This window comes from Sturnira hondurensis, unplaced genomic scaffold, assembly GCF_014824575.4.
Source record: "Sturnira hondurensis isolate 20B ecotype Veracruz unplaced genomic scaffold, ASM1482457v3 Scaffold0023504, whole genome shotgun sequence".
Classification (NCBI taxonomy): domain Eukaryota; kingdom Metazoa; phylum Chordata; class Mammalia; order Chiroptera; family Phyllostomidae; genus Sturnira; species Sturnira hondurensis.
In genome coordinates this window covers 403,436-418,494 of record NW_028096135.1, presented here as the reverse complement: position 1 = coordinate 418,494, position 15,059 = coordinate 403,436, and the positions used below count along the sequence as shown (strand labels likewise).

Genomic DNA, 15,059 nt, shown 5'->3' with positions numbered 1-15,059 from the left:
ATATACATATGAAGCACCAGTGACTGCTAAAATGACAAAAAGACAACCAGTCATGATTTCCCTCCTAATGGAAATAAAATACCACCTCTGAAGGCTTAGAGTTCTATTGAGGTAGATGATTGAGTCATTATATTAGTCACTCAGAAAATAACAACAGCCCTGGCTGGTTGTAGCTCAGATTGAGCGCGGGCCTGCAAACCACCCAATCGCGGTTTGATTCCCAGTCAGGGCACATGCCTGGGTTGCAGGCCAGGTCCCAGTGGGGGACTCACGAGAGGCAACCATACACTGATATTTCTCTCCCTCTCTCCTTCCCTTCCCCCCTAAAGATAAATAAATAAAATCTTTTTAAATTTTTTTAAAAAGAAAATAACAACACATCTGAGTGTTGGCTGTTATAATCTAGAGGTTTAACCTGGATTTACAGGGTCTTGACCAAATGCAGTGCAGGGAGAGGAAGAGGCATTTGCTCTACAGGAGAAGCCAGTTCACTGCCTTATTTTTTCCACTCTTGTTCCAGGTTTTGAATAGTGGGTAGTTATATTTCGAGAAAGAACAGTGGCAAAGGTTTTAACGGGTGTTTTTCCTATTAAGACTTCCAACCAATACACTCTATCCTCAATCTCACAAATACCTATAAGCAAAACACATCTAAAACACACATTCAGGTCCTGAAGACACAGTTGTCCATCTGGAAAGTTGCTTACTTTTATACATTCTAGTCACTTGCCTGAATTTATCAGGCCTGGGTCACTTGATTTCTGGTTACTTTACCGTGCACATGAATAAAATGCCCTCTTCTTTGCTTTCCTCTATCACCTTATCTCTCTTTTCTTTGACTGGCATACTTGTACCATTCTCCCTACCCGTTTCTTCCTAAACCATGGAATCGGATTCACCAGAAAGAGGAGGAGCCCCACTCTAGCCTCAGGCCCAAGGCTTTCTCTACTTCAGAGCCCTGAGTGGAGGAGGGAGGGCTGACTGGCACTCTCCCTGCAAAATCAGCCCTCTGAAAGTGCTCTCTTAGCTCTTTCAGCTTCACTGACATCTTTCCTTTTACTAACCGTGAGCGTCTCCCAATGTTCTGCCCAAGGTTCTTTTCCTTCTTGTTTATCATACTCTCCTTGGATAACCTCATCCACTCCCATTATTTCAATGAACTATTACTCAGTGACAACAGAAACACCGTCTTAGGCCCAGGTCTCATTCCTGAGCTCAGGAAAAATGTACCCCAAATAATTGTTGACTGTCCCAGTTGCTTCAAACTGAGTATGTCTCAGCCTGGACGTGCCAGCAGCAAGACTTTCTCACAAATTGTCTTTCTCCTGTGCTCCTTCTCACATATATGTCCTATGTGACCTAATCAGGGTCCAATAAGATCTTGACAGACTGGCATAAATGGCCAAACAAAGAGATAAAACTGAACAGTAATAAATGTAATGTCCAGTTCCCAGGCTTAAACAAAACAAAACATTCACAGCACAAGAACAGACTGGAGAAAAGATAGCTTAGCAAAAGCACAGAGGAAAACTAAGTTCACTTGACAGGAAGCTCAGTGTGAGTCAATGGTGTGGTGTGGCTGCCAGAACAAAGCTAATGGAATCTCCAGCTGCCTTCTCAGAAGCACAGCGTCCAGATGAGGAGTGATTGTCTTGCTCTGCTCTGCTCTGCTCTGCCCTGCCCTGGCCACTCAAAATATGGAGGAGTTTGTTCAGTCTGGTACAGTTCAGAGGAGGTCTATGAGGATGGTGTAGGAACTCAGGTGGAATGGCTGGATAAACTGGAAACTTTCAGACTGGATATGTGCAGAGCTTTCAAGGTGAAAAAGAATGAGATGTGTTCTGTGTATCTGAAAGAGGTAACATTGGAACCGGATTCTCACAGTCCCAGCTATCACACAATTATTTGGGAAGCATGCTATGTAACCAGTTTCCTGTCACTGGAAGTGTCCAGATAACAAATGACTGGTCAAAAAACATAGCCAGCATTTAATCAGATCACCATGAATACCCCTTCAAATCACTAGAGTTTACAGTGTTGCACCACACCACACCAAGTCCTACTGATCATTCCCCTAAAACCATTCTCATACATTATCCTTCTGCTGCACTCCCACTAACACACCTTCTTTTCCAGTTTCCCTTAAACCTATAGTACAGACTCTGATCATCTTGCCTAACACTTCAGCCTCAAGATTGCTTCAACAGATCCCACAACCCCTTTTTAGCCACCTAATTAAACAATCATCTAGTTACCTGAAATGATGTGCTTACTGAAGAGAAGGGTTTTTGACGGGTGGGGTGGGGAGGGGAGCTAGTGTTCATTACCACAGAATAGCAATGATGGTCATGAGGCATTTTAGGAATTAACTCATCTCACTCTCCTTGGATAATCTCATCCAAGGTAGGCATTTGCTTCTAAAAGTGCTTGGAGATCTTAAATAAAAAGGATGAAAGGCTGAAACACCTAAATTATTGGCTCAAGCATGGTTGAAAAACTAGACTTTTGCCCTGGCTGGTGTAGCTCGATGGATTGAGCGCGGGCCTGTGAATAAGGGGGTCGCCGGTTTGGTTCCCAGTCAGGGTGCATGCCTGGGTTGCAGGCCAGGAACCCGGTGGTGGGGCCTGTGAGAAGCAACCACGCATTAATGTTTCTCTGCCTCTCTTTCTCCCTCCCTTCCCTTCCCCCTAAAAATAAATAAATAAAATCTTTTTTTTTTTAAAGAAAAAGAAAAACTAGACTTTCAATGACGATGCTAAAAGAATCTCATCTTATAGCCACAAACTGAGATAGCCCACAACAAACCTCCTAGTTTAATACTGCAAGTTGGCAAATTATTCTACCAGGTCTTATATTGTAAAATTAAGACCAAGCTAAACAAACAAACAAAAAAAGCCCTGGCTGGTGTAGCTCAGTGGATTGAGTGCAGGCCTGCGAACCACACAATCGCGGTTCGATTCCCAGTCAGGGCACATGCCTGGGTTGCAGGCCTCTTCCCAGCGGGGGACTCACAGAGGCAGCCATACATTGATATTTCTCTCCTTCCCTTCCCCTCTAAAGGTAAATAAATAAAATCTTTTAAAAAATAAAATTAAATTAAGAGCAAGCTTAAGAAAGACTGGGACCCCAAGAATTAGAATGGACACATTTAAGGGCATTTGGATGATTGTTCCAAGGACCCACATCTCCTGACCCCCAAAATCCACTGCTAGGACCACCAGGGAATCAGACTCCTCAGCAATGAAGGTTCAGGTCATCTCACCAGGTACGGAATCCGGATCAGCTGAGGTGTTGGTTGAGTGAAAGGGTAACAGGAATTAAAGACTATAGTAACCACTGAGATGTTCCGCCCAGCTATGTATGGCATTTTAGTAATTTTCCTTTCCTCTTTCTATTCCTTACTCTTTTATCTAGGATGTGTTGATGGCAGTAAACTTTACAGTTTAATTCGTATTTTATAGACTCTTAGGTAGGCTCATGACAATCCTAGAGATAAGTGGCACCACTCAGGCTGGCCGGCATCTACTCAGACATGAGAGAGAAGGGACAGGTAGGCAGCAGCAGCAGCAGTGAATTTCTCACCAGTACTAGTTCTGAGTTGTGGTTTGGGGTGTTTTTCCTGGCTGTTTAACCTCAAAGCTGGTTCTCCAGCCCTCTCAACACTTCTGCGAGCTACCCAATATCATTTTGATAAGCTCCTTTTCTGCTTAAATCAGTCAAGATCAGCTTCCGTTGTTTGGAAATTAAAACCCTGACTAGTACAACATTTATATGGAGTGTGTGGTCAGTCCAAGTTTCCTCATATCTAAAATATACCAACTTGAAGGAAGGGATTCATAAATGGAAAAGGGGAAATTAAAGAGTTAGAACATTTAAAACGTATAACTAATTAATAATCCAAACGCTGGTTCACTGCAAAAATCAAAATCGATAAAATAGAAAACCTACCAGCTAACCTAATTAACAGAAGAAAAGGAGACAGCACAAAATCACAATGACAAGGAAGAAATATCTCCAGGAAGACTAAAATAAATCCAAAACTCATAAGAACCATTTTGTAAAATTATATGTAGATGAATTTGATAGCCAGGATGAAACAGATACTTTTCCAAGAAAAGTATAGTTTACAAAACTGGCTCAGGACGAGATAGACTAAACAGATCAATTTCCATAAAAGAAATAGAGTTGAAAAAGATCTAAACACACACAAAAAAGCTCCAGATATAAACTGTAGGGGGATTCTGCCAAAATGTTAAAGTGCTGATAATTCCAGCTCTACTTACAATATTCTAGAATACAGTAAACTTCCAAATTTTTATATGAACCAAGTATAACATTTATGCCAAAATCTGCTAATGACTGTAGAGAAATTTAAAAAGCCAAATTTAAAGCCAAAGAGCAAACTTAATAATTATAAATATTGATCCAAAAACCCAATATACATTATTAGCATGCATAATCATACACACACACACACACACACCCTGTCTAGCTGGGGTTTATTCCAGAAATGTAAAAATGGTTCAATGCTAGATAACCTCTTAATAGACTGTATTGTGCCCTGGCTGGTGTGGATCAGTGGATTGAGTGCCAGCCTGCGAACCAAAGGGTCGCCAGTTGGATTCCCAGTCAGGGCACATGCCTGGGTTGCGGGCCAAGTCCCCAGTGGGGGGGTGCAAGAGGAAACCGATGATGCTTCTCTGCCTCTCTTTCTCCTTCCTTTCCCCTCTCTCCAAAGATAAATAAATAAAATTTAAAAAATAGAGCATAACAATTATTTTTTTTAAAATGTACTGCTTTGCTATTTTCAATGAAAAGGTCTTATTACCACCAGTAGTAATGCTAAAAATATTTTTTAAAAAGATTTTATTTATTTATCTTTAGAGGGGAAGGGAAGGAGAGAGAAATATCAATGTGTGGTTGCCTCTTGTGAGTCCCCTGCTGGGAAATGGCCTGCAACCCAGGCATGTGCCCTGACTGGGAATCAAACTGCGATCCTTTGGTTAGTAGGCCCATGCTCAATCCACTGAGCTACACCAGCCAGGGCTAAAAATCTTTTATATAATATTCAGCCCTGGCTCGTGTAGCTCAGTGGATTGGGCTCCGGTGTGCTGATCTCAGTTCGATTCCCAGTCAGGGTACATGCCTGGGTTGCAGGCCAGTTCCCAGCGGGGGACACATGAAAGGCAACCATGTGTTGATATTTCTCTCCCTCTCTCCTTCCCTTCCCCTCTAAAGATAAATAAATAAAATAAAATAAATTTCAACAGTGACTTTTGATGAAAAAAGAAACAGTAATATAGGTATCAGTGGAATATTTCACAAACATGAAAAACAATACTCTCCTAGCCCCCAAATCAATATTTTTTATGAACAGCTTTATTGAAGTATAGCTGACATACAAAGAACTGCATGTAATATGTACAATTTGGAAATCATCACAATAAGTGTAGTAAAACATATCACCTGCAAAAGTTTGCTTGCGTTTCTGTGTGTGTGTGTGTGTGTGTGTTAAGAGTTCAGAATGTTCATTATGAGGTCTACCCTCCTAACAAATCTTTAATTGCATAATACAGTATTCTTAACTATAGGCACTATGTTACACAGCAGATTTCTAGAACTAATTTCTCTTTCACAACTGAAACTCTATACCAAAACAACCCAGTAATCCCACTTTTGGGTATATACTAAAAACAACTGAAATCAGTATCTCAAACAGATAGCTACACTGTCATGTTCATTACAACATTGTTCACAATAGCCAAGATATGAAACCAATCTAAGTATTCATCGATGAATGAATGAGTGAATAAAGGTGTGAGAGATCTGTGCAATGAAATATTATTCAGCTTTAAAAAAGAAAAAAAATCCTGCCATTTGTGACAACATGAATAAACCTGAAAGACATTATCCTAACCAAAATAAGCCAGACACAGAAAGACAAATACTGCGTGATTCCACTTACATGAGGTATCAGAGTCAAAAGCAGAAAATAGTGTGGTGGTTGCCAGAGTATAAGGGGAGAAGGAAATGGGGAACTGCTCTTCAATTGATATAAACTTCTAATATCTTCGTCAACAAGAAAACATTAAAGGCATGCTTATAAAAGTCAAGATCAAAATAAGATTGGTATCAATACTACTGTTTCACATTGAGGTGTTAACCAACATATTTGGACTAAAGAAAAAAATGAGATATATAAGAACTGAAAAAAAAAGGTAAAACTTTCTGTTTCAGAAGACATGGTTGTATACCCAGGAAACCTAAAATAATGAACTGGAAAAACTATTATAAACGTAATAAAATTCAAAGGGGAGAGCACAGAATATGAGCATGGGAAACTATACCGGACCCAATTTTGTGCATCCCTGGATGACTTTGGCCCCCACCTGCCTTCCAGGCCTTAGTTGCTTGCTCAGTGAAGAGCCATGGGCCCTGCTCAGAGTCCTCCCATATTGCCTGGTTTGGCCTCCCTGCATAAAGGCTGGGCTCTGGTGTAGCTATGATCACATCTGCCATGGCAGAAGCCACTGTAGCTCCTATGCCTAGACCCAACCCAAATGAACCCTTCAATACTTTAGTTCCTTCCACCACTTCTGAATTTACATGAGACACCATGCCACACAATATGGGATCTGGCTTTCCCAGTGGCTGCCTCAAGGGTCAGTGAGAGACAGAAACCCTAAGGGAATTAGCAGATAAATTTATCTCCCTTCCTAGTTGCAAAAGACCGTTTCAAGATGCAGTGGTTCTACTCAGCTTGTCCAAATAGATCCAAATGACCCAATAACTGGCTGTATTTTCTCGTGAAGCTGTGGCCAACTCAATAACACACCAATTTGTATTTTCTGCCCTGCCTTCCCCTTTTCTATCACTTTCACTACACTGAGGTTACAACTCTGACAAAGCATTGGCAAATAAGTTTTGGCTCAAATTCTGTTTTCAAAGGAACCCAAAGGCAGAAATCAATAGTCTTATGTATACAAACAGCCAATTAGTAGATATAATGGAGAGAAAGATCCATTTACAATAATATCGGCACCAGGATAAACTCCAAGTGGATCACAAATCTAAATGTAAAAAATAAAACCATACAAGTGCTAAAAGAAAGCATAGATGAATTCCTTTAAAACCAGGGAGTAGGAAAAGGCCTTCTTAATGTGACGGAGACTCCAGAAGCTGTAAAATAACAAATTGACACATTTAATGCATGCATTTGGTACACCCACACAAATAACATAAGCAAAGTCAAAATACAAATAACAAACTGGGAAAAATTATATACAATTCTTCTCACAAAGGACTAACCACTTCCCAGAAATTGAGACTAAAAAGACCAATGCTAGAGGAACACCACATATGTTACAGGAAAATAAGCAAAAATATCAAGAAATGTTCAACCTCCCTCTGCATAAAAGACCCACAAGTTAAAATTACACAGAAAGCATTTCTCATGACTGGATGACCAAAATCTCACAATCTGACAACACATTCTGTTGGCAAAGCAGTATTTACATTGCTGGTAAGAATGCAAATGGGCATTCAGTAATATCTCCTAAATTTATAGATCCACAGACCCAGAAATCCCAGTTGTGAAAATCAGACAGATATACCTGCATATGTACAAAATGATAATGTTCTTAGTTGTGGCAATGGTTGTAAATATCAAAAAAGTGGAAACAACCCAGGTGTCCAAATAGGGAACTGGCTGAATAAATATGGTATAGCCACACAAGAGAACATTATACAATTGTCAAAAATAAAAGATCTCTGATTACTGACATGGAGAGAATTCTAGAATAAATTCTCTTTTTTTGTTTTTTAGAACTTTTAAGACCTACTCTCCTAGCAACTTTCACATATACTATACAGTATTGTTAACCATAGTCACCACACTGTGCATTACATTCTCATGATTTAGTTATTTCATAACTGAAATTTTGTACCTTTTGACCCCCTTCACTTTTTGTCTACCCCCATCTCTTGTCTCTGACAACCACTAATCTTTTTTAGATTCCACATGTAAGATCATATGGTATTTCTCTTTCTTTGACTTATTTCATTTAGTATAATACTGTCTAGGTCCATCCATGTTGTCACGAATGGCAGGATTTCATTCTTTTTTTATGTCTGAGTAATAATATTACATTGTATGATACACCCAAACTTCTTTATCCTTCATGCATTGATGGACACTTAAGTTGCTTCCATATCTTGGCAATTATGAAGAATATTGCAATAAACATGAACATCAAGAAGCTGGTTCCCATGCCTGCGGCTGTGGAGAGAAACTGAGCAACTGGGAGAAAGGGAGAAGGAAAGAAACTTATTTTTCACTTTATATAGCTTAATATGCTTACATTCTGAATCATGTGCATATATTTCTTAAAATACACTTTCTGGCAACATACAAAGAAAATATGTATGGAGGAAAGACTACTCAACAAATGGTGTTGGATCAGTTGATCAATAAAGTTACACCTTCACTTCACTGTACTCTAATATGAATAACAACTAAAGTAGAGAAAGAAAAGTTTTTGGTTTTTTTTTATGAAAATTGGGGATAATCCTTTTTTAAGATTTTATTTATTTATTTATCTTTAGAGGAGAAGGAGAGAGGGAGAGAAACATGAATGTATGGTTGCTTTTTGCGCATCCTCTGCTGGTAGTTGGCCTGCAGAGAACGGGCCTGCAACCCAGGCATGTGCCCTGACTGGGAATCAAACCGAGATCCTCTGGTTCGCAGGCCTGTGCTCAATCCACTGAGCTACACCAGCCAGGGCAGAAATAAAAGTCTTTACAAATGAAACAGCTAAAGTAATGGTGGCTGTGTAAATCTGAAACTCTCAACATATCCTCTAAATATAACTCAGAGGTTGAGATCATCCAGATGTCAAAAGAACAGAAATGAGCCCTGGCTGGTGTAGCTCAGTGGATTGAGCACAGGCCTGCGAACCAGAGGATCGAGGTTTGATTCCCAGTCAGGGCACATGCCTGGGTTGCAGGCCGGTTCCCTGCAGGCCAGTTCCCAGCAGGGGATGCACGAAAGGCAACCATACATTGATGTTTCTCTCCCTCTCTCCTTTCCCTCTAAAGATAAATAAATAAAATCTTTTAAAAAAAAAGAACAGAAATGAATGAATACCAAGGAGACATAAAGTAATAAAACAAGAGTTTTTGAAACTCAAAAAATAAAAAATAAAGGGGCTACCTTTACTGCCTAGAATCTAGAAAGTTGCAAAGGCTGTCCTTTTCACCCTGACCAGAAAAGCTGGACAAAACACAGAATCTCCATGGCCTTGATCCCACAAGAGAGCTGAGGGTAGAGGGGACTCGTGGTGGCAAAGCCTCCTTGATGATGATCTCAGTCATAGAGATTTCCAGTTGCTGCGAGAGCCCACACCCCAGAGGACAAACCAGCCAACCCCAGTCTCTGGCCTTCCTCTTCACCAAAACAAGAAACAGGCTCCTATAATTAAAACATATCTTTTTCAACAAGACTCTCAATTCAGCTGAAGAAATTCACTGTTCAACATAGAACAGAATTTCTCACTCTTGGTTCTACTGACATTCTGGGCCCCGTTCTTTGCTATGAGGGTTGCCCTGTGCATTGTAGGACTAGCTGCCAGTAGCATCTCCCTATCAGACATACCCACAAAAATTTCTCCTAACATTGTCAAATATCTCCTGGGGATAGGGTTGACATATATATTAAAAAGTTATGTTTTGCGTGCTCGCTTCGGCAGCACATGTACTAAAATTGGAACGATACAGAGAAGACTAGCATGGCCCCTGGGCAAGGATGACATGCAAATTCGTGAACCGTTCCATATTTTTTTTAAAAAAGTTATGTTTTGCCCTGGCGGGTGTGGCTCAGTGAATTGAGTGCTGGCCTGCAAACCAAAAGGTCACCAGTTCAATACCCAGTCGGGGCACATGCCTGGGTTGCAAGCCAGGTCCCTAGTAAGGGGTGCACAAGAGGTAACCATACATTGATGTTTCTCTCCCTCTCTTTTTCCCTACCTTACCCTCTCTCTAAAAATAAATAAAATCTTTTAAAAATTATGTTTCTATTATGTGAAATGGAAATTTAACTGTTTTGTTTTTTTTCTAAATATGGCATCCCTACCTGAGGGGCAAAACCTCACACCCATTGAGAACTACTGATCTAGACCCTCAAACATGAACACGAGGCAGCAACCAAGAATCATCAAACATTTGAAGAATATGAAACCAAATTCAAAAAGCTTGTTCTCAAATATGGCAAATGTATTCCTTCTGCTTCAGGGTATTTACATTTTCTGTTCCCTCTTTCTAAAAACCTGTTCTCCTTATTATGTATATGAATGTGAGGGAGGAATCCAGGATATAATACATACGCAAGGGAAAATTCTCACTAGATGCTGGGATATCCAGAGAAGACAGGCAAGCTGATGTGAAAAGGAAACCATTCTTCGACATTAAAACATGACACGACTACCAATCAACAGGCTGAACAGCAGAATGTTTACAACTTGAGTAAACCAGTGAGCTAAAAGCTTGACCTGAGAAATTCTCTCATAACATTGAACAAAAAGACACAAGGCAAGTAGGAGAGAAAATCTGGGGCATATCTGGAGAGTAGGTCTGGACTATACCAGTTGTTTTTCTATTATTTCTCAACTCTTAGACCACCCCGTCTACAGTCTTCTCTAATTCTGGAACTGGGACTCTACCAACCACAATTCTGGGACTCCCTTGCTGGCTGTCTTCCTGTTGGCTTCAGCTAAGAGGAAATACTGGTAGAAGACTCCAAGGCATGAAAAAGAGAGAAGGGACTTTCAACATCCATTTGAATCTCTGCAGTGGCAGAAGATAGCACCAGTTCTAGCTGCCAGCTGCGTTAGGCCCTCTCGGAGGTACCAGTACTAACTGCATAGCACCTGCCTCACCAGAAGTTGGAACAATGGATATATGGCTACAAGTAGTCTTCCTCCAAGCTCCGACATTCTGGTCATGTCATTCTTCACTTTTATGCTCAAGTTCCTCTTACAATAGCAGTTGCTTTCTGTAGTTACTAGTATCTGCTTGTCCCATTTTTGCTCTCTCAGCTCTCTAACACCTGTGTAAACCATACTGTATTGAATTATCTCTGTTGAATACTTGGTGTGGCTTCTGTATTCCTGTCTGAGGCCTGACTGAAACAGCGTTTGGTGCCAAAAAGCAGTCCTAGAAAATAAACCTTTTCAATGACCTTGCATGACAGACAAAATGGAATTCAGAGCAAAGCATAGTTCCACAAATAAATAAGGTCATTTCATAATGATGGAATGGTTATTTCATCAAAATACAATAACAGTCCTAAATGTGTATGTAACTCTTAATGGAGCTTTGAAATGTATGAAGCAAAAACTGATAAAACTTCAAGGTCAAACAGACAAACCCAGTTTTAATCTTAGATTTCAATACCCTTCTCTCAGTAATTGGTAAATCAATTAAGACAGAAGAAAATCTAAAAGGATATGGAACCAAACAACACTATTAACCAAGGTGACCTAATTCACATTTATAGAACAGTCCACCCAACAACAAATTGTAAAATTTTCTCAAGTGCACACAGACTATTTACCAACATAGACCATGTACTAGGTCAAGTCTCAACAAATTTACGAGGACTAACATCATGCAAAGTATGTTGTTTAACCACAATGAAATTAGAACTAAAAACTAAATATAACACATAGGTCGCAGAGGAAATACGAAGGGAAATTAGAAAATATCTTCAAGTGACTAGAAATGAAAACACAACACAGCAGAATTTGTGGAATGCCACTAAAGCAGTGCCAAGGGAGAAATTCACAGCATTAACTGTCTATGTCAGACAATAAGAAAGGTCTCAAAAATCGATGGCCTCAGGGTCTATCTTCAGTGAGTTTCAGAAAGAGCACCAGCTCTTGTGGGGTCAAGGCTATGAGAACCAAGACACGAAAGACCACATATTCTATTATTTTATTTATATCAAATTCCAAAAAAAAAAAAAAAGCAAAACAGATTAGTTCTTTCCCAGGGCTAGAAGAAGGAGTGGGAATTGACTGCAAATAGGCCAAGGGAAGTTTCTGAGGGAGAAGATATGGTCTAAAACTGGACTGTAGTAATGGTTGCATAGTTATAGATTTACTAAAAATCACAAACTGTACACTTACAATGGATGGATTCTATAGTTTATGTGTGTGTGTACCTCAATAGAGCTCTCTTTATTTTTTTATCTTTTAAGATTTTATTTATTATTTATCTTTAGAGGGGAATGGAAGGAGAGAAGGAGAGAAATATCAATGTATGGTTGCCTCTGGTGTGTCCCCTGCCGGGAACTGGCCTGCAACCCAGGCATGTGCCCTGACTGGGAATCGAACCGTGATGGTGTGGTTCGCAGGCCCCTGCTCAATCCACTGAGCTACACCAGCCAGGACATAGAGTTCTCTTTAAAAACCGCTGGAATATGTGGGAATGTATTCTAAGAATGTTAGCCCGAGAAAGACAGAATATACTATTAGATCAAGCTAACTACTGATATAGATACATTTACCAGAGATTTCCAATATACTGCAGTATCTCCTGAAAGAATATTTTAGGGAGGACAGGTGACAAATAGAGTTTTGACACCTAGTCACACTTCAGAGTAGGATCAATGGTTCTACAGCAGTTCCTGAATGAGTAATTGGAACAGATATCACTGACAACTGATCCAATCCCCACCATCAGCCTTCTGGCCTGTGAAGCAATGGCTGTGAGAGTAGAAAGAGCGAAAGTCATTGGAACTCCCCACATTTACTACCAGAAAAGTAACTCAAAAGCATGCTTGGGAGACCCTGGCCAGGTAGCTCAATTGGTTAGAACATCGTCCCTATATGGCAAGGTTGTGGGTTCAATCCCTGATCAGGGCACATACAAAAATCAACCACTGAGTGTATAAGTAAGTGGAACAACAAAATGACATTTCTCTCTCTCTCAAATCAATTAAAAAGACATTCTTGGGGGAAGACTGGGTGAAAGGTACACTCTCCTCCTCCCAAGACCAAACTGGAATTACAACTAAAATATAGAACAATCAACCTGAAAAATCAACTGAAGACTAGCTGAACAGAAGTGTAATAACCAAGAATTTACAGAAGAAACCACATCAAGAATGGTAGGAAGGGCAAATACCAAAAAGGGATGACCCCAATCCCAGGGGTGGCGGCTGAGATACCAAAGGGGTATCTGACCTGTAACGGTTCTGCTAGAGTGTGGGGTCTCAATGCCATACCCACCTCCCCAACCCAGAGCTCCAGAGCGAAGAAAAGGTGCCCACCTGACTGTGAAAATCAGCAGGGATTCTGTCTACCAGGGAGAGAGGAGTCTGCTAGAGACACAGACACAGGCACTTTCTTAAAGGGCCAAAACACAAAATTTCATTCACAGCCACCCATCCTGGGCTACAGTGGAGGGACTGTGATGTGGACTAGAGTCCTGTGAGGGGAGACTGGGGTTTGTGGCTCTGGGGAGAGCTGAAGGGACAGCGACCAGGATCCCTGTGCTGAAACCTCTCCCACACTGCAGACACCATCTTTCTTGAGTGCAGCACTCCCCTCCTTACAGCATAAGCCTGGGGGGATGCAATAGCCACACCCTCCAGACTTCCTGTCACCCTACTCTGCACAGCTCATACCCTCCTGAGGAGTCAGCTCATACCCTGCTGAGGAGTTGGTGGCCTAAGCAGGGATGTAGAGGTGCAGGCAAACCCAGGGCGTGTCAGGACTGAGTTGTGTGGCTCTGGGACAGGGGCTACTCCCCCCTCCTTCCTCCAAGCCTGACCTGCGCTCCCCCTTACAGGAAATCCACCAGCCCCACCCTCCTGACTCCCAGCAGCCTGCACTGCTGAGCTGGGACTCCAGGAAGAATCTGGGACAGACAGAATTGTGTGGCTCTAGGTTGAGGGGGGCATTTTTCCCTTGCACACCTAACTGGTTGGTACAGAGCCCTGTTTCACACAGCCAAATCATGGTGTGTTTGGACATGATAAACTCTGATGGCCTCACCCTGATGATTTCTCATGATATGGACACCCTACAAAGCTCTGTGGGAACCTGACAGGTGGCAGCTAGACTTGGTGTACCCTGGGACTATTACTGAGTGGCCTCAGACTCAACATTAGCATTGAGACTGAACCTGTTTCACTCTGGTGAAAACCACTCACCCCTACCTGATGACTCACTGAGAACTTTCCTCATGCAACTTGAGTATGCTCAGAGGCTCTTTCAGTGACTGAGCCTAACAAGCAGCCAGGAGGGAAAGACAGAGAGAGGTAGACCTTGGGCCTTATGCTGAACTTGGGCCTCATGCTGAACTGTCACCAGACTCGGTGCTAGTGGAAGCCAGCCATGGTACATAGCTTGGTCCCTCCCATGCACACCAAGGCCCAGCAGAGGCAGCCACAAATTATAGCTCTAAACAGGTTGCCCAAGGCCAGCCACAGGCAGCATCTGACATTGACCTGTACCAGAGTCCCTCCCAAAAGGCTCCAGAAACAACACACCCAGAAGAGGCAAGCTTCAGAAAACATCACAGCAGGATCCAACCAGCTTCACAAGCGACATACCCAAAGGGAGATTTCAGTAGGCATCAGACCCTGCCAAGGTGAATTCATATCAAGCATCTTCTCCGACCACAGCGGTATGAAGCTAGAAATCAAACAAAAGAAGAAAACCAAAAAACACAAACATAAAAGCTAAAGAACACGTTACCGAACAATAAATGGGTTGAAAATGTTATCAAGGATAAAATCAAATGATAACGTGAAACGAATGAAAAATTTGAGACAACCCAAAACCTATGGGATGTAGCAAGAGCAGTCTTAAGAGGGATTCATAGCATTACAGGCTTATCTCAGGAAACAAGAAAATGTCAAGTAAATAATATAAGTTTGCACTTAAAGGAAATAGAAAAACAACAAGAAACAAAGCCCAAATACAGTAGGAGAATAAAAATACTGAAGATCAGAGCAGAAATAAATGAAATAGAGTCTAAAAACAATACAAAAGATC

At 41.2% G+C, this 15,059-nt stretch overlaps 1 protein-coding gene and 1 non-coding gene across 4 annotated transcripts in view; one reads left to right on the top strand and one right to left on the bottom strand.

The window, feature by feature from the left end:
* Positions 1-15,059, bottom strand: part of GAB3 (GRB2 associated binding protein 3) — a 105,245-nt gene that overhangs the window by 79,509 nt on the left and 10,677 nt on the right. The gene's annotated exons all lie outside the window — the stretch shown is intronic.
* LOC118981112 (U6 spliceosomal RNA) lies at positions 9,731-9,837 on the top strand. Its single transcript, XR_005065271.1, has one exon. It is a non-coding gene; the product is annotated as a U6 spliceosomal RNA (small nuclear RNA).